The sequence below is a fragment of the Triturus cristatus genome, chromosome 5_2, assembly GCF_964204655.1.
Source record: "Triturus cristatus chromosome 5_2, aTriCri1.1, whole genome shotgun sequence".
NCBI classification, from domain to species: Eukaryota; Metazoa; Chordata; class Amphibia; order Caudata; family Salamandridae; genus Triturus; species Triturus cristatus.
In genome coordinates this window covers 554,826,069-554,848,135 of record NC_140588.1, presented here as the reverse complement: position 1 = coordinate 554,848,135, position 22,067 = coordinate 554,826,069, and the positions used below count along the sequence as shown (strand labels likewise).

General features: G+C 33.5%; 10 non-coding genes across 10 annotated transcripts; 8 read left to right on the top strand and 2 right to left on the bottom strand.

Annotated features, from left to right (window-relative positions):
* Positions 1-1,156: 1,156 nt before the first annotated feature.
* Positions 1,157-1,228, top strand: TRNAQ-CUG (transfer RNA glutamine (anticodon CUG)). The gene has a single exon. It is a non-coding gene; the product is annotated as a tRNA-Gln (tRNA).
* Positions 1,229-3,673: 2,445 nt separating this feature from the next.
* On the top strand, positions 3,674-3,745 carry TRNAQ-CUG (transfer RNA glutamine (anticodon CUG)). The gene has a single exon. It is a non-coding gene; the product is annotated as a tRNA-Gln (tRNA).
* A 2,445-nt stretch (positions 3,746-6,190) lies between these two features.
* On the top strand, positions 6,191-6,262 carry TRNAQ-CUG (transfer RNA glutamine (anticodon CUG)). Its single transcript has one exon. It is a non-coding gene; the product is annotated as a tRNA-Gln (tRNA).
* A 2,445-nt stretch (positions 6,263-8,707) lies between these two features.
* TRNAQ-CUG (transfer RNA glutamine (anticodon CUG)) lies at positions 8,708-8,779 on the top strand. Its single transcript has one exon. It is a non-coding gene; the product is annotated as a tRNA-Gln (tRNA).
* A 4,962-nt stretch (positions 8,780-13,741) lies between these two features.
* TRNAQ-CUG (transfer RNA glutamine (anticodon CUG)) lies at positions 13,742-13,813 on the top strand. Its single transcript has one exon. It is a non-coding gene; the product is annotated as a tRNA-Gln (tRNA).
* Positions 13,814-16,258: 2,445 nt separating this feature from the next.
* Positions 16,259-16,330, top strand: TRNAQ-CUG (transfer RNA glutamine (anticodon CUG)). The gene has a single exon. It is a non-coding gene; the product is annotated as a tRNA-Gln (tRNA).
* Positions 16,331-17,155: 825 nt separating this feature from the next.
* Positions 17,156-17,227, bottom strand: TRNAQ-UUG (transfer RNA glutamine (anticodon UUG)). Its single transcript has one exon. It is a non-coding gene; the product is annotated as a tRNA-Gln (tRNA).
* Positions 17,228-18,775: 1,548 nt separating this feature from the next.
* On the top strand, positions 18,776-18,847 carry TRNAQ-CUG (transfer RNA glutamine (anticodon CUG)). The gene has a single exon. It is a non-coding gene; the product is annotated as a tRNA-Gln (tRNA).
* An 825-nt stretch (positions 18,848-19,672) lies between these two features.
* On the bottom strand, positions 19,673-19,744 carry TRNAQ-UUG (transfer RNA glutamine (anticodon UUG)). Its single transcript has one exon. It is a non-coding gene; the product is annotated as a tRNA-Gln (tRNA).
* A 1,548-nt stretch (positions 19,745-21,292) lies between these two features.
* TRNAQ-CUG (transfer RNA glutamine (anticodon CUG)) lies at positions 21,293-21,364 on the top strand. The gene has a single exon. It is a non-coding gene; the product is annotated as a tRNA-Gln (tRNA).
* Positions 21,365-22,067: the final 703 nt, after the last annotated feature.

The following is a 22,067-nucleotide window of genomic DNA, read 5'->3' as shown; positions in this document are numbered from 1 at the left end:
AGTTTTATTTGGAACAACATCACATTTACTTATAAACATGTAAAAATCAACCTGTACATATGTATCTCTGTATATATAGCTATATGTCTCTGTATATTTATAGGAACATATAAACATATAGATTATAAAAATAAATATAATTAGTGGAGGTGAAAATCATGAACAGTTGTTGCCTCTCAGCATTTGAAACATGAGTTTCTACTTCTTTCTCTTTTATATGTCCTGAAATTGAGATAGTCACTTTTTACTCATTATTGATCCAACAATACAGTTGATGTATACAAAGCATATCATATGATTTGTGAATGAAGTTCAAAAATGAGAATTTGATCAGTACCTGTCATGCCTCCGACCAAAAGCTTATATTTTACGATTGGAGATCAACTGTTGTAAATCAGCATGAAAAACATTTTCTTTTCACGATTTCCATACTAATATAAAACAACATTTTTACTAGCTGAATGAGATCATCATTTGGGTTCCACTATGTTTGATTGAAGGAAACTTCTCATTCAAAATGTGCTATTTTCGCCTTATCAATAGCGGGAAAGCTTAAAAAAGTGATGCTGTGAATCACCCGTCTGAAATGCGTTTGAGAAAATCAGGATATGATTTTATAATGGCTAACTACTTTGTGAAGAAATTTGATGTCAAAGTATTGTAAAGTTTGTATTGATGTAACTTGTTCAAGCTGATGGACATTTTGAAAGCATTCAATAATTGACTCTTTCAACCTACTGGTGTTGGATTTGAGCTATCAATGAACAAAGATGAAGAAATGGAAAAGCTCAAGAGTAATAAAAAAAGTCCCTCCAAGGTTTCAAATCGGATCATTGGATGCAAAGTCCAAATTGCCAACCATTGCTCTATCGAGCCACCCATGCAGGAGACAGAGACATTGCTTCAGTAGTCTGGAAATGTAGACTGTTTTATTATGCTACAGGCAAAGATGAACATTGTGATATAACTTTTATATTCAGATAAACATTTGAATATTTAACACTTTTATAGAGAATATAGCTGAAAATAATCAAATCACATTAAATCTCTATCCACTATGACCATTCAAATGAGATATCTTTTTATCAATATAAGAGAAGGACATCACTGATGCGCTCTCTTTTGTCTCAATGGAAAAGGCACTCTTGTGTGAGAGGGTTCCATGGTGTAATGGTTAGCACTCTGGACTCTGAATCCAGCGATCCGAGTTCAAATCTCGGTGGGACCTACTACAATTATGAGATTCACTGTTTAACTCATTTTTTAGAATTTGGTCTAGAAAAAACCTAATATCAATGTTTTATACTGATGCGTATGAACGCATAAGTATGTATAGATGCATACATAGCTTTATCCATCTAGATAGCTGTTAGACAATATGAACATATCAATTATTCATAAACATAAATATTGAAGCTGAACCTAGAAACTGTTCTTTCACATCCACATTGTAAACATGAGTTTATTTTCCTTTCTCATCTATATGGCCAGTAATGAGATAGTTCATTTTTGCTGATTTCTTAGCTGACAACATGCTGGACTTACACAGTGCATTTCATTGTGAATTTCTTTGAAAGTGAATTTCAGATTCACACCTTTGACATGTCTTTCAAAAGATTCAACTTTATTGGTTGTGGAATTACTGTTGAAAATCAGTGTGTAAAATCTTTGTACGTCTGAATTTCAAGATTATTATTCAAACTGCACATCTTCGGTCCCCGTAATACAAAGTTTGACTCCTCAAGTTTTGTTTTAATGAATGCTTTGCAATTAAAAAGTTCCTTGTTCCCCTTATCAATAACAGTAAGATTTTAAAAAGTAATGTCGTGCATCAAGCCCCTGTGATGAGTTTGAGAAACCAGAGTGAGTTTGTAAAATCTCTCATTATTTTGAGCCATTTAGTTTCCAGGTATTGTAAAAATTCTATTATTTGCTCACATCTAGTAAACTTTTAGAGTATAATCAATAAATTAATTTTTCACCCTACCGGTATTAGATATGTGATATTAATGAATACACTTGAAAGAAAATGATTTGGTCAAGAGTCATAAAATGGTCCCACCGAGATTTGAACTCAGATCATTGGTTTCAAAGTCCAAAGTGCTAACCATTACACCATGGAACCTCCCATGTGAAAGGAGTGCAAACTGCTGCAGCAATGTGGAAATGTCAAAGTTTTTAATATTCTACTGTCAAAGAGAAACTGAATTGGATTGCTTTCCTATTCTGGTAAACTTTTGCATATTGAACTATGTTGGGGAAGGATGTTGCCCAAAAGACTCAAATAACGTTATAACTCTGTTGAACAGTGGTTTTTATGTGAGATAATATTTTTCAATGAAAGATAAGTTGCCCCCTGAGGCAAATCTCTTCTGTCAAAATGGAAAGCTCACCCTGGTATGGGAGGGTGGATGGTGTTGTGGTTAGCACTCTGGACTCTGAAAACAGGGATCTGAGTACAAATTTCAGTGGGACTTATCTGAACATTACAATTTTCTTTTCCATTCAGTTCTTAGAAGTTTTATTTGGAACAACATCACATTTACTTATAAACATGTAAAAATCAACCTGTACATATGTATCTCTGTATATATAGCTATATGTCTCTGTATATTTATAGGAACATATAAACATATAGATTATAAAAATAAATATAATTAGTGGAGGTGAAAATCATGAACAGTTGTTGCCTCTCAGCATTTGAAACATGAGTTTCTACTTCTTTCTCTTTTATATGTCCTGAAATTGAGATAGTCACTTTTTACTCATTATTGATCCAACAATACAGTTGATGTATACAAAGCATATCATATGATTTGTGAATGAAGTTCAAAAATGAGAATTTGATCAGTACCTGTCATGCCTCCGACCAAAAGCTTATATTTTACGATTGGAGATCAACTGTTGTAAATCAGCATGAAAAACATTTTCTTTTCACGATTTCCATACTAATATAAAACAACATTTTTACTAGCTGAATGAGATCATCATTTGGGTTCCACTATGTTTGATTGAAGGAAACTTCTCATTCAAAATGTGCTATTTTCGCCTTATCAATAGCGGGAAAGCTTAAAAAAGTGATGCTGTGAATCACCCGTCTGAAATGCGTTTGAGAAAATCAGGATATGATTTTATAATGGCTAACTACTTTGTGAAGAAATTTGATGTCAAAGTATTGTAAAGTTTGTATTGATGTAACTTGTTCAAGCTGATGGACATTTTGAAAGCATTCAATAATTGACTCTTTCAACCTACTGGTGTTGGATTTGAGCTATCAATGAACAAAGATGAAGAAATGGAAAAGCTCAAGAGTAATAAAAAAAGTCCCTCCAAGGTTTCAAATCGGATCATTGGATGCAAAGTCCAAATTGCCAACCATTGCTCTATCGAGCCACCCATGCAGGAGACAGAGACATTGCTTCAGTAGTCTGGAAATGTAGACTGTTTTATTATGCTACAGGCAAAGATGAACATTGTGATATAACTTTTATATTCAGATAAACATTTGAATATTTAACACTTTTATAGAGAATATAGCTGAAAATAATCAAATCACATTAAATCTCTATCCACTATGACCATTCAAATGAGATATCTTTTTATCAATATAAGAGAAGGACATCACTGATGCGCTCTCTTTTGTCTCAATGGAAAAGGCACTCTTGTGTGAGAGGGTTCCATGGTGTAATGGTTAGCACTCTGGACTCTGAATCCAGCGATCCGAGTTCAAATCTCGGTGGGACCTACTACAATTATGAGATTCACTGTTTAACTCATTTTTTAGAATTTGGTCTAGAAAAAACCTAATATCAATGTTTTATACTGATGCGTATGAACGCATAAGTATGTATAGATGCATACATAGCTTTATCCATCTAGATAGCTGTTAGACAATATGAACATATCAATTATTCATAAACATAAATATTGAAGCTGAACCTAGAAACTGTTCTTTCACATCCACATTGTAAACATGAGTTTATTTTCCTTTCTCATCTATATGGCCAGTAATGAGATAGTTCATTTTTGCTGATTTCTTAGCTGACAACATGCTGGACTTACACAGTGCATTTCATTGTGAATTTCTTTGAAAGTGAATTTCAGATTCACACCTTTGACATGTCTTTCAAAAGATTCAACTTTATTGGTTGTGGATTTACTGTTGAAAATCAGTGTGTAAAATCTTTGTACGTCTGAATTTCAAGATTATTATTCAAACTGCACATCTTCGGTCCCCGTAATACAAAGTTTGACTCCTCAAGTTTTGTTTTAATGAATGCTTTGCAATTAAAAAGTTCCTTGTTCCCCTTATCAATAACAGTAAGATTTTAAAAAGTAATGTCGTGCATCAAGCCCCTGTGATGAGTTTGAGAAACCAGAGTGAGTTTGTAAAATCTCTCATTATTTTGAGCCATTTAGTTTCCAGGTATTGTAAAAATTCTATTATTTGCTCACATCTAGTAAACTTTTAGAGTATAATCAATAAATTAATTTTTCACCCTACCGGTATTAGATATGTGATATTAATGAATACACTTGAAAGAAAATGATTTGGTCAAGAGTCATAAAATGGTCCCACCGAGATTTGAACTCAGATCATTGGTTTCAAAGTCCAAAGTGCTAACCATTACACCATGGAACCTCCCATGTGAAAGGAGTGCAAACTGCTGCAGCAATGTGGAAATGTCAAAGTTTTTAATATTCTACTGTCAAAGAGAAACTGAATTGGATTGCTTTCCTATTCTGGTAAACTTTTGCATATTGAACTATGTTGGGGAAGGATGTTGCCCAAAAGACTCAAATAACGTTATAACTCTGTTGAACAGTGGTTTTTATGTGAGATAATATTTTTCAATGAAAGATAAGTTGCCCCCTGAGGCAAATCTCTTCTGTCAAAATGGAAAGCTCACCCTGGTATGGGAGGGTGGATGGTGTTGTGGTTAGCACTCTGGACTCTGAAAACAGGGATCTGAGTACAAATTTCAGTGGGACTTATCTGAACATTACAATTTTCTTTTCCATTCAGTTCTTAGAAGTTTTATTTGGAACAACATCACATTTACTTATAAACATGTAAAAATCAACCTGTACATATGTATCTCTGTATATATAGCTATATGTCTCTGTATATTTATAGGAACATATAAACATATAGATTATAAAAATAAATATAATTAGTGGAGGTGAAAATCATGAACAGTTGTTGCCTCTCAGCATTTGAAACATGAGTTTCTACTTCTTTCTCTTTTATATGTCCTGAAATTGAGATAGTCACTTTTTACTCATTATTGATCCAACAATACAGTTGATGTATACAAAGCATATCATATGATTTGTGAATGAAGTTCAAAAATGAGAATTTGATCAGTACCTGTCATGCCTCCGACCAAAAGCTTATATTTTACGATTGGAGATCAACTGTTGTAAATCAGCATGAAAAACATTTTCTTTTCACGATTTCCATACTAATATAAAACAACATTTTTACTAGCTGAATGAGATCATCATTTGGGTTCCACTATGTTTGATTGAAGGAAACTTCTCATTCAAAATGTGCTATTTTCGCCTTATCAATAGCGGGAAAGCTTAAAAAAGTGATGCTGTGAATCACCCGTCTGAAATGCGTTTGAGAAAATCAGGATATGATTTTATAATGGCTAACTACTTTGTGAAGAAATTTGATGTCAAAGTATTGTAAAGTTTGTATTGATGTAACTTGTTCAAGCTGATGGACATTTTGAAAGCATTCAATAATTGACTCTTTCAACCTACTGGTGTTGGATTTGAGCTATCAATGAACAAAGATGAAGAAATGGAAAAGCTCAAGAGTAATAAAAAAAGTCCCTCCAAGGTTTCAAATCGGATCATTGGATGCAAAGTCCAAATTGCCAACCATTGCTCTATCGAGCCACCCATGCAGGAGACAGAGACATTGCTTCAGTAGTCTGGAAATGTAGACTGTTTTATTATGCTACAGGCAAAGATGAACATTGTGATATAACTTTTATATTCAGATAAACATTTGAATATTTAACACTTTTATAGAGAATATAGCTGAAAATAATCAAATCACATTAAATCTCTATCCACTATGACCATTCAAATGAGATATCTTTTTATCAATATAAGAGAAGGACATCACTGATGCGCTCTCTTTTGTCTCAATGGAAAAGGCACTCTTGTGTGAGAGGGTTCCATGGTGTAATGGTTAGCACTCTGGACTCTGAATCCAGCGATCCGAGTTCAAATCTCGGTGGGACCTACTACAATTATGAGATTCACTGTTTAACTCATTTTTTAGAATTTGGTCTAGAAAAAACCTAATATCAATGTTTTATACTGATGCGTATGAACGCATAAGTATGTATAGATGCATACATAGCTTTATCCATCTAGATAGCTGTTAGACAATATGAACATATCAATTATTCATAAACATAAATATTGAAGCTGAACCTAGAAACTGTTCTTTCACATCCACATTGTAAACATGAGTTTATTTTCCTTTCTCATCTATATGGCCAGTAATGAGATAGTTCATTTTTGCTGATTTCTTAGCTGACAACATGCTGGACTTACACAGTGCATTTCATTGTGAATTTCTTTGAAAGTGAATTTCAGATTCACACCTTTGACATGTCTTTCAAAAGATTCAACTTTATTGGTTGTGGAATTACTGTTGAAAATCAGTGTGTAAAATCTTTGTACGTCTGAATTTCAAGATTATTATTCAAACTGCACATCTTCGGTCCCCGTAATACAAAGTTTGACTCCTCAAGTTTTGTTTTAATGAATGCTTTGCAATTAAAAAGTTCCTTGTTCCCCTTATCAATAACAGTAAGATTTTAAAAAGTAATGTCGTGCATCAAGCCCCTGTGATGAGTTTGAGAAACCAGAGTGAGTTTGTAAAATCTCTCATTATTTTGAGCCATTTAGTTTCCAGGTATTGTAAAAATTCTATTATTTGCTCACATCTAGTAAACTTTTAGAGTATAATCAATAAATTAATTTTTCACCCTACCGGTATTAGATATGTGATATTAATGAATACACTTGAAAGAAAATGATTTGGTCAAGAGTCATAAAATGGTCCCACCGAGATTTGAACTCAGATCATTGGTTTCAAAGTCCAAAGTGCTAACCATTACACCATGGAACCTCCCATGTGAAAGGAGTGCAAACTGCTGCAGCAATGTGGAAATGTCAAAGTTTTTAATATTCTACTGTCAAAGAGAAACTGAATTGGATTGCTTTCCTATTCTGGTAAACTTTTGCATATTGAACTATGTTGGGGAAGGATGTTGCCCAAAAGACTCAAATAACGTTATAACTCTGTTGAACAGTGGTTTTTATGTGAGATAATATTTTTCAATGAAAGATAAGTTGCCCCCTGAGGCAAATCTCTTCTGTCAAAATGGAAAGCTCACCCTGGTATGGGAGGGTGGATGGTGTTGTGGTTAGCACTCTGGACTCTGAAAACAGGGATCTGAGTACAAATTTCAGTGGGACTTATCTGAACATTACAATTTTCTTTTCCATTCAGTTCTTAGAAGTTTTATTTGGAACAACATCACATTTACTTATAAACATGTAAAAATCAACCTGTACATATGTATCTCTGTATATATAGCTATATGTCTCTGTATATTTATAGGAACATATAAACATATAGATTATAAAAATAAATATAATTAGTGGAGGTGAAAATCATGAACAGTTGTTGCCTCTCAGCATTTGAAACATGAGTTTCTACTTCTTTCTCTTTTATATGTCCTGAAATTGAGATAGTCACTTTTTACTCATTATTGATCCAACAATACAGTTGATGTATACAAAGCATATCATATGATTTGTGAATGAAGTTCAAAAATGAGAATTTGATCAGTACCTGTCATGCCTCCGACCAAAAGCTTATATTTTACGATTGGAGATCAACTGTTGTAAATCAGCATGAAAAACATTTTCTTTTCACGATTTCCATACTAATATAAAACAACATTTTTACTAGCTGAATGAGATCATCATTTGGGTTCCACTATGTTTGATTGAAGGAAACTTCTCATTCAAAATGTGCTATTTTCGCCTTATCAATAGCGGGAAAGCTTAAAAAAGTGATGCTGTGAATCACCCGTCTGAAATGCGTTTGAGAAAATCAGGATATGATTTTATAATGGCTAACTACTTTGTGAAGAAATTTGATGTCAAAGTATTGTAAAGTTTGTATTGATGTAACTTGTTCAAGCTGATGGACATTTTGAAAGCATTCAATAATTGACTCTTTCAACCTACTGGTGTTGGATTTGAGCTATCAATGAACAAAGATGAAGAAATGGAAAAGCTCAAGAGTAATAAAAAAAGTCCCTCCAAGGTTTCAAATCGGATCATTGGATGCAAAGTCCAAATTGCCAACCATTGCTCTATCGAGCCACCCATGCAGGAGACAGAGACATTGCTTCAGTAGTCTGGAAATGTAGACTGTTTTATTATGCTACAGGCAAAGATGAACATTGTGATATAACTTTTATATTCAGATAAACATTTGAATATTTAACACTTTTATAGAGAATATAGCTGAAAATAATCAAATCACATTAAATCTCTATCCACTATGACCATTCAAATGAGATATCTTTTTATCAATATAAGAGAAGGACATCACTGATGCGCTCTCTTTTGTCTCAATGGAAAAGGCACTCTTGTGTGAGAGGGTTCCATGGTGTAATGGTTAGCACTCTGGACTCTGAATCCAGCGATCCGAGTTCAAATCTCGGTGGGACCTACTACAATTATGAGATTCACTGTTTAACTCATTTTTTAGAATTTGGTCTAGAAAAAACCTAATATCAATGTTTTATACTGATGCGTATGAACGCATAAGTATGTATAGATGCATACATAGCTTTATCCATCTAGATAGCTGTTAGACAATATGAACATATCAATTATTCATAAACATAAATATTGAAGCTGAACCTAGAAACTGTTCTTTCACATCCACATTGTAAACATGAGTTTATTTTCCTTTCTCATCTATATGGCCAGTAATGAGATAGTTCATTTTTGCTGATTTCTTAGCTGACAACATGCTGGACTTACACAGTGCATTTCATTGTGAATTTCTTTGAAAGTGAATTTCAGATTCACACCTTTGACATGTCTTTCAAAAGATTCAACTTTATTGGTTGTGGATTTACTGTTGAAAATCAGTGTGTAAAATCTTTGTACGTCTGAATTTCAAGATTATTATTCAAACTGCACATCTTCGGTCCCCGTAATACAAAGTTTGACTCCTCAAGTTTTGTTTTAATGAATGCTTTGCAATTAAAAAGTTCCTTGTTCCCCTTATCAATAACAGTAAGATTTTAAAAAGTAATGTCGTGCATCAAGCCCCTGTGATGAGTTTGAGAAACCAGAGTGAGTTTGTAAAATCTCTCATTATTTTGAGCCATTTAGTTTCCAGGTATTGTAAAAATTCTATTATTTGCTCACATCTAGTAAACTTTTAGAGTATAATCAATAAATTAATTTTTCACCCTACCGGTATTAGATATGTGATATTAATGAATACACTTGAAAGAAAATGATTTGGTCAAGAGTCATAAGATGGTCCCACCGAGATTTGAACTCGGATCATTGGTTTCAAAGTCCAAAGTGCTAACCATTACACCATGGAACCTCCCATGTGAAAGGAGTGCAAACTGCTGCAGCAATGTGGAAATGTCAAAGTTTTTAATATTCTACTGTCAAAGAGAAACTGAATTGGATTGCTTTCCTATTCTGGTAAACTTTTGCATATTGAACTATGTTGGGGAAGGATGTTGCCCAAAAGACTCAAATAACGTTATAACTCTGTTGAACAGTGGTTTTTATGTGAGATAATATTTTTCAATGAAAGATAAGTTGCCCCCTGAGGCAAATCTCTTCTGTCAAAATGGAAAGCTCACCCTGGTACGGGAGGGTGGATGGTGTCGTGGTTAGCACTCTGGACTCTGAAAACAGGGATCTGAGTACAAATATCAGTGGGACTTATCTGAACATTACAATTTTCTTTTCCATTCAGTTCTTAGAAGTTTTATTTGGAACAACATCACATTTACTTATAAACATGTAAAAATCAACCTGTACATATGTATCTCTGTATATATAGCTATATGTCTCTGTATATTTATAGGAACATATAAACATATAGATTATAAAAATAAATATAATTAGTGGAGGTGAAAATCATGAACAGTTGTTGCCTCTCAGCATTTGAAACATGAGTTTCTACTTCTTTCTCTTTTATATGTCCTGAAATTGAGATAGTCACTTTTTACTCATTATTGATCCAACAATACAGTTGATGTATACAAAGCATATCATATGATTTGTGAATGAAGTTCAAAAATGAGAATTTGATCAGTACCTGTCATGCCTCCGACCAAAAGCTTATATTTTACGATTGGAGATCAACTGTTGTAAATCAGCATGAAAAACATTTTCTTTTCACGATTTCCATACTAATATAAAACAACATTTTTACTAGCTGAATGAGATCATCATTTGGGTTCCTCTATGTTTGATTGAAGAAAACTTCTCATTCAAAATGTGCTATTTTCGCCTTATCAATAGCGGGAAAGCTTAAAAAAGTGATGCTGTGAATCACCCGTCTGAAATGCGTTTGAGAAAATCAGGATATGATTTTATAATGGCTAACTACTTTGTGAAGAAATTTGATGTCAAAGTATTGTAAAGTTTGTATTGATGTAACTTGTTCAAGCTGATGGACATTTTGAAAGCATTCAATAATTGACTCTTTCAACCTACTGGTGTTGGATTTGAGCTATCAATGAACAAAGATGAAGAAATGGAAAAGCTCAAGAGTAATAAAAAAAGTCCCTCCAAGGTTTCAAATCGGATCATTGGATGCAAAGTCCAAATTGCCAACCATTGCTCTATCAAGCCACCCATGCAGGAGACAGAGACATTGCTTCAGTAGTCTGGAAATGTAGACTGTTTTATTATGCTACAGGCAAAGATGAACATTGTGATATAACTTTTATATTCAGATAAACATTTGAATATTTAACACTGTTATAGGGAATATAGCTGAAAAGAATCAAATCACATTAAATCTCTATCCACTATGACCATTCAAATGAGATATCTTTTTATCAATATAAGAGAAGGACATCACTGATGCGCTCTCTTTTGTCTCAATGGAAAAGGCACTCTTGTGTGAGAGGGTTCCATGGTGTAATGGTTAGCACTCTGGACTCTGAATCCAGCGATTAGAGTTCAAATCTCGGTGGGACCTACTACAATTATGAGATTCACTGTTTAACTCATTTTTTAGAATTTGGTCTAGAAAAAACCTAATATCAATGTTTTATACTGATGCGTATGAACGCATAAGTATGTATAGATGCATACATAGCTTTATCCATCTAGATAGCTGTTAGACAATATGAACATATCAATTATTCATAAACATAAATATTGAAGCTGAACCTAGAAACTGTTCTTTCACATCCACATTGTAAACATGAGTTTATTTTCCTTTCTCATCTATATGGCCAGTAATGAGATAGTTCATTTTTGCTGATTTCTTAGCTGACAACATGCTGGACTTACACAGTGCATTTCATTGTGAATTTCTTTGAAAGTGAATTTCAGATTCACACCTTTGACATGTCTTTCAAAAGATTCAACTTTATTGGTTGTGGAATTACTGTTGAAAATCAGTGTGTAAAATCTTTGTACGTCTGAATTTCAAGATTATTATTCAAACTGCACATCTTCGGTCCCCGTAATACAAAGTTTGACTCCTCAAGTTTTGTTTTAATGAATGCTTTGCAATTAAAAAGTTCCTTGTTCCCCTTATCAATAACAGTAAGATTTTAAAAAGTAATGTCGTGCATCAAGCCCCTGTGATGAGTTTGAGAAACCAGAGTGAGTTTGTAAAATCTCTCATTATTTTGAGCCATTTAGTTTCCAGGTATTGTAAAAATTCTATTATTTGCTCACATCTAGTAAACTTTTAGAGTATAATCAATAAATTAATTTTTCACCCTACCGGTATTAGATATGTGATATTAATGAATACACTTGAAAGAAAATGATTTGGTCAAGAGTCATAAAATGGTCCCACCGAGATTTGAACTCAGATCATTGGTTTCAAAGTCCAAAGTGCTAACCATTACACCATGGAACCTCCCATGTGAAAGGAGTGCAAACTGCTGCAGCAATGTGGAAATGTCAAAGTTTTTAATATTCTACTGTCAAAGAGAAACTGAATTGGATTGCTTTCCTATTCTGGTAAACTTTTGCATATTGAACTATGTTGGGGAAGGATGTTGCCCAAAAGACTCAAATAACGTTATAACTCTGTTGAACAGTGGTTTTTATGTGAGATAATATTTTTCAATGAAAGATAAGTTGCCCCCTGAGGCAAATCTCTTCTGTCAAAATGGAAAGCTCACCCTGGTATGGGAGGGTGGATGGTGTTGTGGTTAGCACTCTGGACTCTGAAAACAGGGATCTGAGTACAAATTTCAGTGGGACTTATCTGAACATTACAATTTTCTTTTCCATTCAGTTCTTAGAAGTTTTATTTGGAACAACATCACATTTACTTATAAACATGTAAAAATCAACCTGTACATATGTATCTCTGTATATATAGCTATATGTCTCTGTATATTTATAGGAACATATAAACATATAGATTATAAAAATAAATATAATTAGTGGAGGTGAAAATCATGAACAGTTGTTGCCTCTCAGCATTTGAAACATGAGTTTCTACTTCTTTCTCTTTTATATGTCCTGAAATTGAGATAGTCACTTTTTACTCATTATTGATCCAACAATACAGTTGATGTATACAAAGCATATCATATGATTTGTGAATGAAGTTCAAAAATGAGAATTTGATCAGTACCTGTCATGCCTCCGACCAAAAGCTTATATTTTACGATTGGAGATCAACTGTTGTAAATCAGCATGAAAAACATTTTCTTTTCACGATTTCCATACTAATATAAAACAACATTTTTACTAGCTGAATGAGATCATCATTTGGGTTCCACTATGTTTGATTGAAGGAAACTTCTCATTCAAAATGTGCTATTTTCGCCTTATCAATAGCGGGAAAGCTTAAAAAAGTGATGCTGTGAATCACCCGTCTGAAATGCGTTTGAGAAAATCAGGATATGATTTTATAATGGCTAACTACTTTGTGAAGAAATTTGATGTCAAAGTATTGTAAAGTTTGTATTGATGTAACTTGTTCAAGCTGATGGACATTTTGAAAGCATTCAATAATTGACTCTTTCAACCTACTGGTGTTGGATTTGAGCTATCAATGAACAAAGATGAAGAAATGGAAAAGCTCAAGAGTAATAAAAAAAGTCCCTCCAAGGTTTCAAATCGGATCATTGGATGCAAAGTCCAAATTGCCAACCATTGCTCTATCGAGCCACCCATGCAGGAGACAGAGACATTGCTTCAGTAGTCTGGAAATGTAGACTGTTTTATTATGCTACAGGCAAAGATGAACATTGTGATATAACTTTTATATTCAGATAAACATTTGAATATTTAACACTTTTATAGAGAATATAGCTGAAAATAATCAAATCACATTAAATCTCTATCCACTATGACCATTCAAATGAGATATCTTTTTATCAATATAAGAGAAGGACATCACTGATGCGCTCTCTTTTGTCTCAATGGAAAAGGCACTCTTGTGTGAGAGGGTTCCATGGTGTAATGGTTAGCACTCTGGACTCTGAATCCAGCGATCCGAGTTCAAATCTCGGTGGGACCTACTACAATTATGAGATTCACTGTTTAACTCATTTTTTAGAATTTGGTCTAGAAAAAACCTAATATCAATGTTTTATACTGATGCGTATGAACGCATAAGTATGTATAGATGCATACATAGCTTTATCCATCTAGATAGCTGTTAGACAATATGAACATATCAATTATTCATAAACATAAATATTGAAGCTGAACCTAGAAACTGTTCTTTCACATCCACATTGTAAACATGAGTTTATTTTCCTTTCTCATCTATATGGCCAGTAATGAGATAGTTCATTTTTGCTGATTTCTTAGCTGACAACATGCTGGACTTACACAGTGCATTTCATTGTGAATTTCTTTGAAAGTGAATTTCAGATTCACACCTTTGACATGTCTTTCAAAAGATTCAACTTTATTGGTTGTGGATTTACTGTTGAAAATCAGTGTGTAAAATCTTTGTACGTCTGAATTTCAAGATTATTATTCAAACTGCACATCTTCGGTCCCCGTAATACAAAGTTTGACTCCTCAAGTTTTGTTTTAATGAATGCTTTGCAATTAAAAAGTTCCTTGTTCCCCTTATCAATAACAGTAAGATTTTAAAAAGTAATGTCGTGCATCAAGCCCCTGTGATGAGTTTGAGAAACCAGAGTGAGTTTGTAAAATCTCTCATTATTTTGAGCCATTTAGTTTCCAGGTATTGTAAAAATTCTATTATTTGCTCACATCTAGTAAACTTTTAGAGTATAATCAATAAATTAATTTTTCACCCTACCGGTATTAGATATGTGATATTAATGAATACACTTGAAAGAAAATGATTTGGTCAAGAGTCATAAGATGGTCCCACCGAGATTTGAACTCGGATCATTGGTTTCAAAGTCCAAAGTGCTAACCATTACACCATGGAACCTCCCATGTGAAAGGAGTGCAAACTGCTGCAGCAATGTGGAAATGTCAAAGTTTTTAATATTCTACTGTCAAAGAGAAACTGAATTGGATTGCTTTCCTATTCTGGTAAACTTTTGCATATTGAACTATGTTGGGGAAGGATGTTGCCCAAAAGACTCAAATAACGTTATAACTCTGTTGAACAGTGGTTTTTATGTGAGATAATATTTTTCAATGAAAGATAAGTTGCCCCCTGAGGCAAATCTCTTCTGTCAAAATGGAAAGCTCACCCTGGTACGGGAGGGTGGATGGTGTCGTGGTTAGCACTCTGGACTCTGAAAACAGGGATCTGAGTACAAATATCAGTGGGACTTATCTGAACATTACAATTTTCTTTTCCATTCAGTTCTTAGAAGTTTTATTTGGAACAACATCACATTTACTTATAAACATGTAAAAATCAACCTGTACATATGTATCTCTGTATATATAGCTATATGTCTCTGTATATTTATAGGAACATATAAACATATAGATTATAAAAATAAATATAATTAGTGGAGGTGAAAATCATGAACAGTTGTTGCCTCTCAGCATTTGAAACATGAGTTTCTACTTCTTTCTCTTTTATATGTCCTGAAATTGAGATAGTCACTTTTTACTCATTATTGATCCAACAATACAGTTGATGTATACAAAGCATATCATATGATTTGTGAATGAAGTTCAAAAATGAGAATTTGATCAGTACCTGTCATGCCTCCGACCAAAAGCTTATATTTTACGATTGGAGATCAACTGTTGTAAATCAGCATGAAAAACATTTTCTTTTCACGATTTCCATACTAATATAAAACAACATTTTTACTAGCTGAATGAGATCATCATTTGGGTTCCTCTATGTTTGATTGAAGAAAACTTCTCATTCAAAATGTGCTATTTTCGCCTTATCAATAGCGGGAAAGCTTAAAAAAGTGATGCTGTGAATCACCCGTCTGAAATGCGTTTGAGAAAATCAGGATATGATTTTATAATGGCTAACTACTTTGTGAAGAAATTTGATGTCAAAGTATTGTAAAGTTTGTATTGATGTAACTTGTTCAAGCTGATGGACATTTTGAAAGCATTCAATAATTGACTCTTTCAACCTACTGGTGTTGGATTTGAGCTATCAATGAACAAAGATGAAGAAATGGAAAAGCTCAAGAGTAATAAAAAAAGTCCCTCCAAGGTTTCAAATCGGATCATTGGATGCAAAGTCCAAATTGCCAACCATTGCTCTATCAAGCCACCCATGCAGGAGACAGAGACATTGCTTCAGTAGTCTGGAAATGTAGACTGTTTTATTATGCTACAGGCAAAGATGAACATTGTGATATAACTTTTATATTCAGATAAACATTTGAATATTTAACACTGTTATAGGGAATATAGCTGAAAAGAATCAAATCACATTAAATCTCTATCCACTATGACCATTCAAATGAGATATCTTTTTATCAATATAAGAGAAGGACATCACTGATGCGCTCTCTTTTGTCTCAATGGAAAAGGCACTCTTGTGTGAGAGGGTTCCATGGTGTAATGGTTAGCACTCTGGACTCTGAATCCAGCGATCCGAGTTCAAATCTCGGTGGGACCTACTACAATTATGAGATTCACTGTTTAACTCATTTTTTAGAATTTGGTCTAGAAAAAACCTAATATCAATGTTTTATACTGATGCGTATGAACGCATAAGTATGTATAGATGCATACATAGCTTTATCCATCTAGATAGCTGTTAGACAATATGAACATATCAATTATTCATAAACATAAATATTGAAGCTGAACCTAGAAACTGTTCTTTCACATCCACATTGTAAACATGAGTTTATTTTCCTTTCTCATCTATATGGCCAGTAATGAGATAGTTCATTTTTGCTGATTTCTTAGCTGACAACATGCTGGACTTACACAGTGCATTTCATTGTGAATTTCTTTGAAAGTGAATTTCAGATTCACACCTTTGACATGTCTTTCAAAAGATTCAACTTTATTGGTTGTGGATTTACTGTTGAAAATCAGTGTGTAAAATCTTTGTACGTCTGAATTTCAAGATTATTATTCAAACTGCACATCTTCGGTCCCCGTAATACAAAGTTTGACTCCTCAAGTTTTGTTTTAATGAATGCTTTGCAATTAAAAAGTTCCTTGTTCCCCTTATCAATAACAGTAAGATTTTAAAAAGTAATGTCGTGCATCAAGCCCCTGTGATGAGTTTGAGAAACCAGAGTGAGTTTGTAAAATCTCTCATTATTTTGAGCCATTTAGTTTCCAGGTAGTGTAAAAATTCTATTATTTGCTCACATCTAGTAAACTTTTAGAGTATAATCAATAAATTAATTTTTCACCCTACCGGTATTAGATATGTGATATTAATGAATACACTTGAAAGAAAATGATTTGGTCAAGAGTCATAAAATGGTCCCACCGAGATTTGAACTCGGATCATTGGATTCAAAGTCCAAAGTGCTAACCATTACACCATGGAACCTCCCATGTGAAAGGAGTGCAAACTGCTGCAGCAATGTGGAAATGTCAAAGTTTTTAATATTCTACTGTCAAAGAGAAACTGAATTGGATTGCTTTCCTATTCTGGTAAACTTTTGCATATTGAACTATGTTGGGGAAGGATGTTGCCCAAAAGACTCAAATAACGTTATAAATCTGTTGAACAGTGGTTTTTATGTGAGATAATATTTTTCAATGAAAGATAAGTTGCCCCCTGAGGCAAATCTCTTCTGTCAAAATGGAAAGCTCACCCTGGTACGGGAGGGTGGATGGTGTTGTGGTTAGCACTCTGGACTCTGAAAACAGGGATCTGAGTACAAATATCAGTGGGACTTATCTGAACATTACAATTTTCTTTTCCATTCAGTTCTTAGAAGTTTTATTTGGAACAACATCACATTTACTTATAAACATGTAAAAATCAACCTGTACATATGTATCTCTGTATATATAGCTATATGTCTCTGTATATTTATAGGAACATATAAACATATAGATTATAAAAATAAATATAATTAGTGGAGGTGAAAATCATGAACAGTTGTTGCCTCTCAGCATTTGAAACATGAGTTTCTACTTCTTTCTCTTTTATATGTCCTGAAATTGAGATAGTCACTTTTTACTCATTATTGATCCAACAATACAGTTGATGTATACAAAGCATATCATATGATTTGTGAATGAAGTTCAAAAATGAGAATTTGATCAGTACCTGTCATGCCTCCGACCAAAAGCTTATATTTTACGATTGGAGATCAACTGTTGTAAATCAGCATGAAAAACATTTTCTTTTCACGATTTCCATACTAATATAAAACAACATTTTTACTAGCTGAATGAGATCATCATTTGGGTTCCTCTATGTTTGATTGAAGAAAACTTCTCATTCAAAATGTGCTATTTTCGCCTTATCAATAGCGGGAAAGCTTAAAAAAGTGATGCTGTGAATCACCCGTCTGAAATGCGTTTGAGAAAATCAGGATATGATTTTATAATGGCTAACTACTTTGTGAAGAAATTTGATGTCAAAGTATTGTAAAGTTTGTATTGATGTAACTTGTTCAAGCTGATGGACATTTTGAAAGCATTCAATAATTGACTCTTTCAACCTACTGGTGTTGGATTTGAGCTATCAATGAACAAAGATGAAGAAATGGAAAAGCTCAAGAGTAATAAAAAAAGTCCCTCCAAGGTTTCAAATCGGATCATTGGATGCAAAGTCCAAATTGCCAACCATTGCTCTATCGAGCCACCCATGCAGGAGACAGAGACATTGCTTCAGTAGTCTGGAAATGTAGACTGTTTTATTATGCTACAGGAAAAGATGAACATTGTGATATAACTTTTATATTCAGATAAACATTTGAATATTTAACGCTTTTATAGGGAATATAGCTGAAAAGAATCAAATCACATTAAATCTCTATCCACTATGACCATTCAAATGAGATATCTTTTTATCAATATAAGAGAAGGACATCACTGATGCGCTCTCTTTTGTCTCAATGGAAAAGGCACTCTTGCGTGAGAGGGTTCCATGGTGTAATGGTTAGCACTCTGGACTCTGAATCCAGCGATCCGAGTTCAAATCTCGGTGGGACCTACTACAATTATGAGATTCACTGTTTAACTCATTTTTTAGAATTTGGTCTAGAAAAAACCTAATATCAATGTTTTATACTGATGCGTATGAACGCATAAGTATGTATAGATGCATACATAGCTTTATCCATCTAGATAGCTGTTAGACAATATGAACATATCAATTATTCATAAACATAAATATTGAAGCTGAACCTAGAAACTGTTCTTTCACATCCACATTGTAAACATGAGTTTATTTTCCTTTCTCATCTATATGGCCAGTAATGAGATAGTTCATTTTTGCTGATTTCTTAGCTGACAACATGCTGGACTTACACAGTGCATTTCATTGTGAATTTCTTTGAAAGTGAATTTCAGATTCACACCTTTGACATGTCTTTCAAAAGATTCAACTTTATTGGTTGTGGATTTACTGTTGAAAATCAGTGTGTAAAATCTTTGTACGTCTGAATTTCAAGATTATTATTCAAACTGCACATCTTCGGTCCCCGTAATACAAAGTTTGACTCCTCAAGTTTTGTTTTAATGAATGCTTTGCAATTAAAAAGTTCCTTGTTCCCCTTATCAATAACAGTAAGATTTTAAAAAGTAATGTCGTGCATCAAGTCCCTGTGATGAGTTTGAGAAACCAGAGTGAGTTTGTAAAATCTCTCATTATTTTGAGCCATTTAGTTTCAAGGTATTGTAAAAATTCTATTATTTGCTCACATCTAGTAAACTTTTAGAGTATAATCAATAAATTAATTTTTCACCCTACCGGTATTAGATATGTGATATTAATGAATACACTTGAAAGAAAATGATTTGGTCAAGAGTCATAAAATGGTCCCACCGAGATTTGAACTCGGATCATTGGATTCAAAGTCCAAAGTGCTAACCATTACACCATGGAACCTCCCATGTGAAAGGAGTGCAAACTGCTGCAGCAATGTGGAAATGTCAAAGTTTTTAATATTCTACTGTCAAAGAGAAACTGAATTGGATTGCTTTCCTATTCTGGTAAACTTTTGCATATTGAACTATGTTGGGGAAGGATGTTGCCCAAAAGACTCAAATAACGTTATAAATCTGTTGAACAGTGGTTTTTATGTGAGATAATATTTTTCAATGAAAGATAAGTTGCCCCCTGAGGCAAATCTCTTCTGTCAAAATGGAAAGCTCACCCTGGTACGGGAGGGTGGATGGTGTTGTGGTTAGCACTCTGGACTCTGAAAACAGGGATCTGAGTACAAATATCAGTGGGACTTATCTGAACATTACAATTTTCTTTTCCATTCAGTTCTTAGAAGTTTTATTTGGAACAACATCACATTTACTTATAAACATGTAAAAATCAACCTGTACATATGTATCTCTGTATATATAGCTATATGTCTCTGTATATTTATAGGAACATATAAACATATAGATTATAAAAATAAATATAATTAGTGGAGGTGAAAATCATGAACAGTTGTTGCCTCTCAGCATTTGAAACATGAGTTTCTACTTCTTTCTCTTTTATATGTCCTGAAATTGAGATAGTCACTTTTTACTCATTATTGATCCAACAATACAGTTGATGTATACAAAGCATATCATATGATTTGTGAATGAAGTTCAAAAATGAGAATTTGATCAGTACCTGTCATGCCTCCGACCAAAAGCTTATATTTTACGATTGGAGATCAACTGTTGTAAATCAGCATGAAAAACATTTTCTTTTCACGATTTCCATACTAATATAAAACAACATTTTTACTAGCTGAATGAGATCATCATTTGGGTTCCTCTATGTTTGATTGAAGAAAACTTCTCATTCAAAATGTGCTATTTTCGCCTTATCAATAGCGGGAAAGCTTAAAAAAGTGATGCTGTGAATCACCCGTCTGAAATGCGTTTGAGAAAATCAGGATATGATTTTATAATGGCTAACTACTTTGTGAAGAAATTTGATGTCAAAGTATTGTAAAGTTTGTATTGATGTAACTTGTTCAAGCTGATGGACATTTTGAAAGCATTCAATAATTGACTCTTTCAACCTACTGGTGTTGGATTTGAGCTATCAATGAACAAAGATGAAGAAATGGAAAAGCTCAAGAGTAATAAAAAAAGTCCCTCCAAGGTTTCAAATCGGATCATTGGATGCAAAGTCCAAATTGCCAACCATTGCTCTATCGAGCCACCCATGCAGGAGACAGAGACATTGCTTCAGTAGTCTGGAAATGTAGACTGTTTTATTATGCTACAGGAAAAGATGAACATTGTGATATAACTTTTATATTCAGATAAACATTTGAATATTTAACGCTTTTATAGGGAATATAGCTGAAAAGAATCAAATCACATTAAATCTCTATCCACTATGACCATTCAAATGAGATATCTTTTTATCAATATAAGAGAAGGACATCACTGATGCGCTCTCTTTTGTCTCAATGGAAAAGGCACTCTTGCGTGAGAGGGTTCCATGGTGTAATGGTTAGCACTCTGGACTCTGAATCCAGCGATCCGAGTTCAAATCTCGGTGGGACCTACTACAATTATGAGATTCACTGTTTAACTCATTTTTTAGAATTTGGTCTAGAAAAAACCTAATATCAATGTTTTATACTGATGCGTATGAACGCATAAGTATGTATAGATGCATACATAGCTTTATCCATCTAGATAGCTGTTAGACAATATGAACATATCAATTATTCATAAACATAAATATTGAAGCTGAACCTAGAAACTGTTCTTTCACATCCACATTGTAAACATGAGTTTATTTTCCTTTCTCATCTATATGGCCAGTAATGAGATAGTTCATTTTTGCTGATTTCTTAGCTGACAACATGCTGGACTTACACAGTGCATTTCATTGTGAATTTCTTTGAAAGTGAATTTCAGATTCACACCTTTGACATGTCTTTCAAAAGATTCAACTTTATTGGTTGTGGATTTACTGTTGAAAATCAGTGTGTAAAATCTTTGTACGTCTGAATTTCAAGATTATTATTCAAACTGCACATCTTCGGTCCCCGTAATACAAAGTTTGACTCCTCAAGTTTTGTTTTAATGAATGCTTTGCAATTAAAAAGTTCCTTGTTCCCCTTATCAATAACAGTAAGATTTTAAAAAGTAATGTCGTGCATCAAGCCCCTGTGATGAGTTTGAGAAACCAGAGTGAGTTTGTAAAATCTCTCATTATTTTGAGCCATTTAGTTTCAAGGTATTGTAAAAATTCTATTATT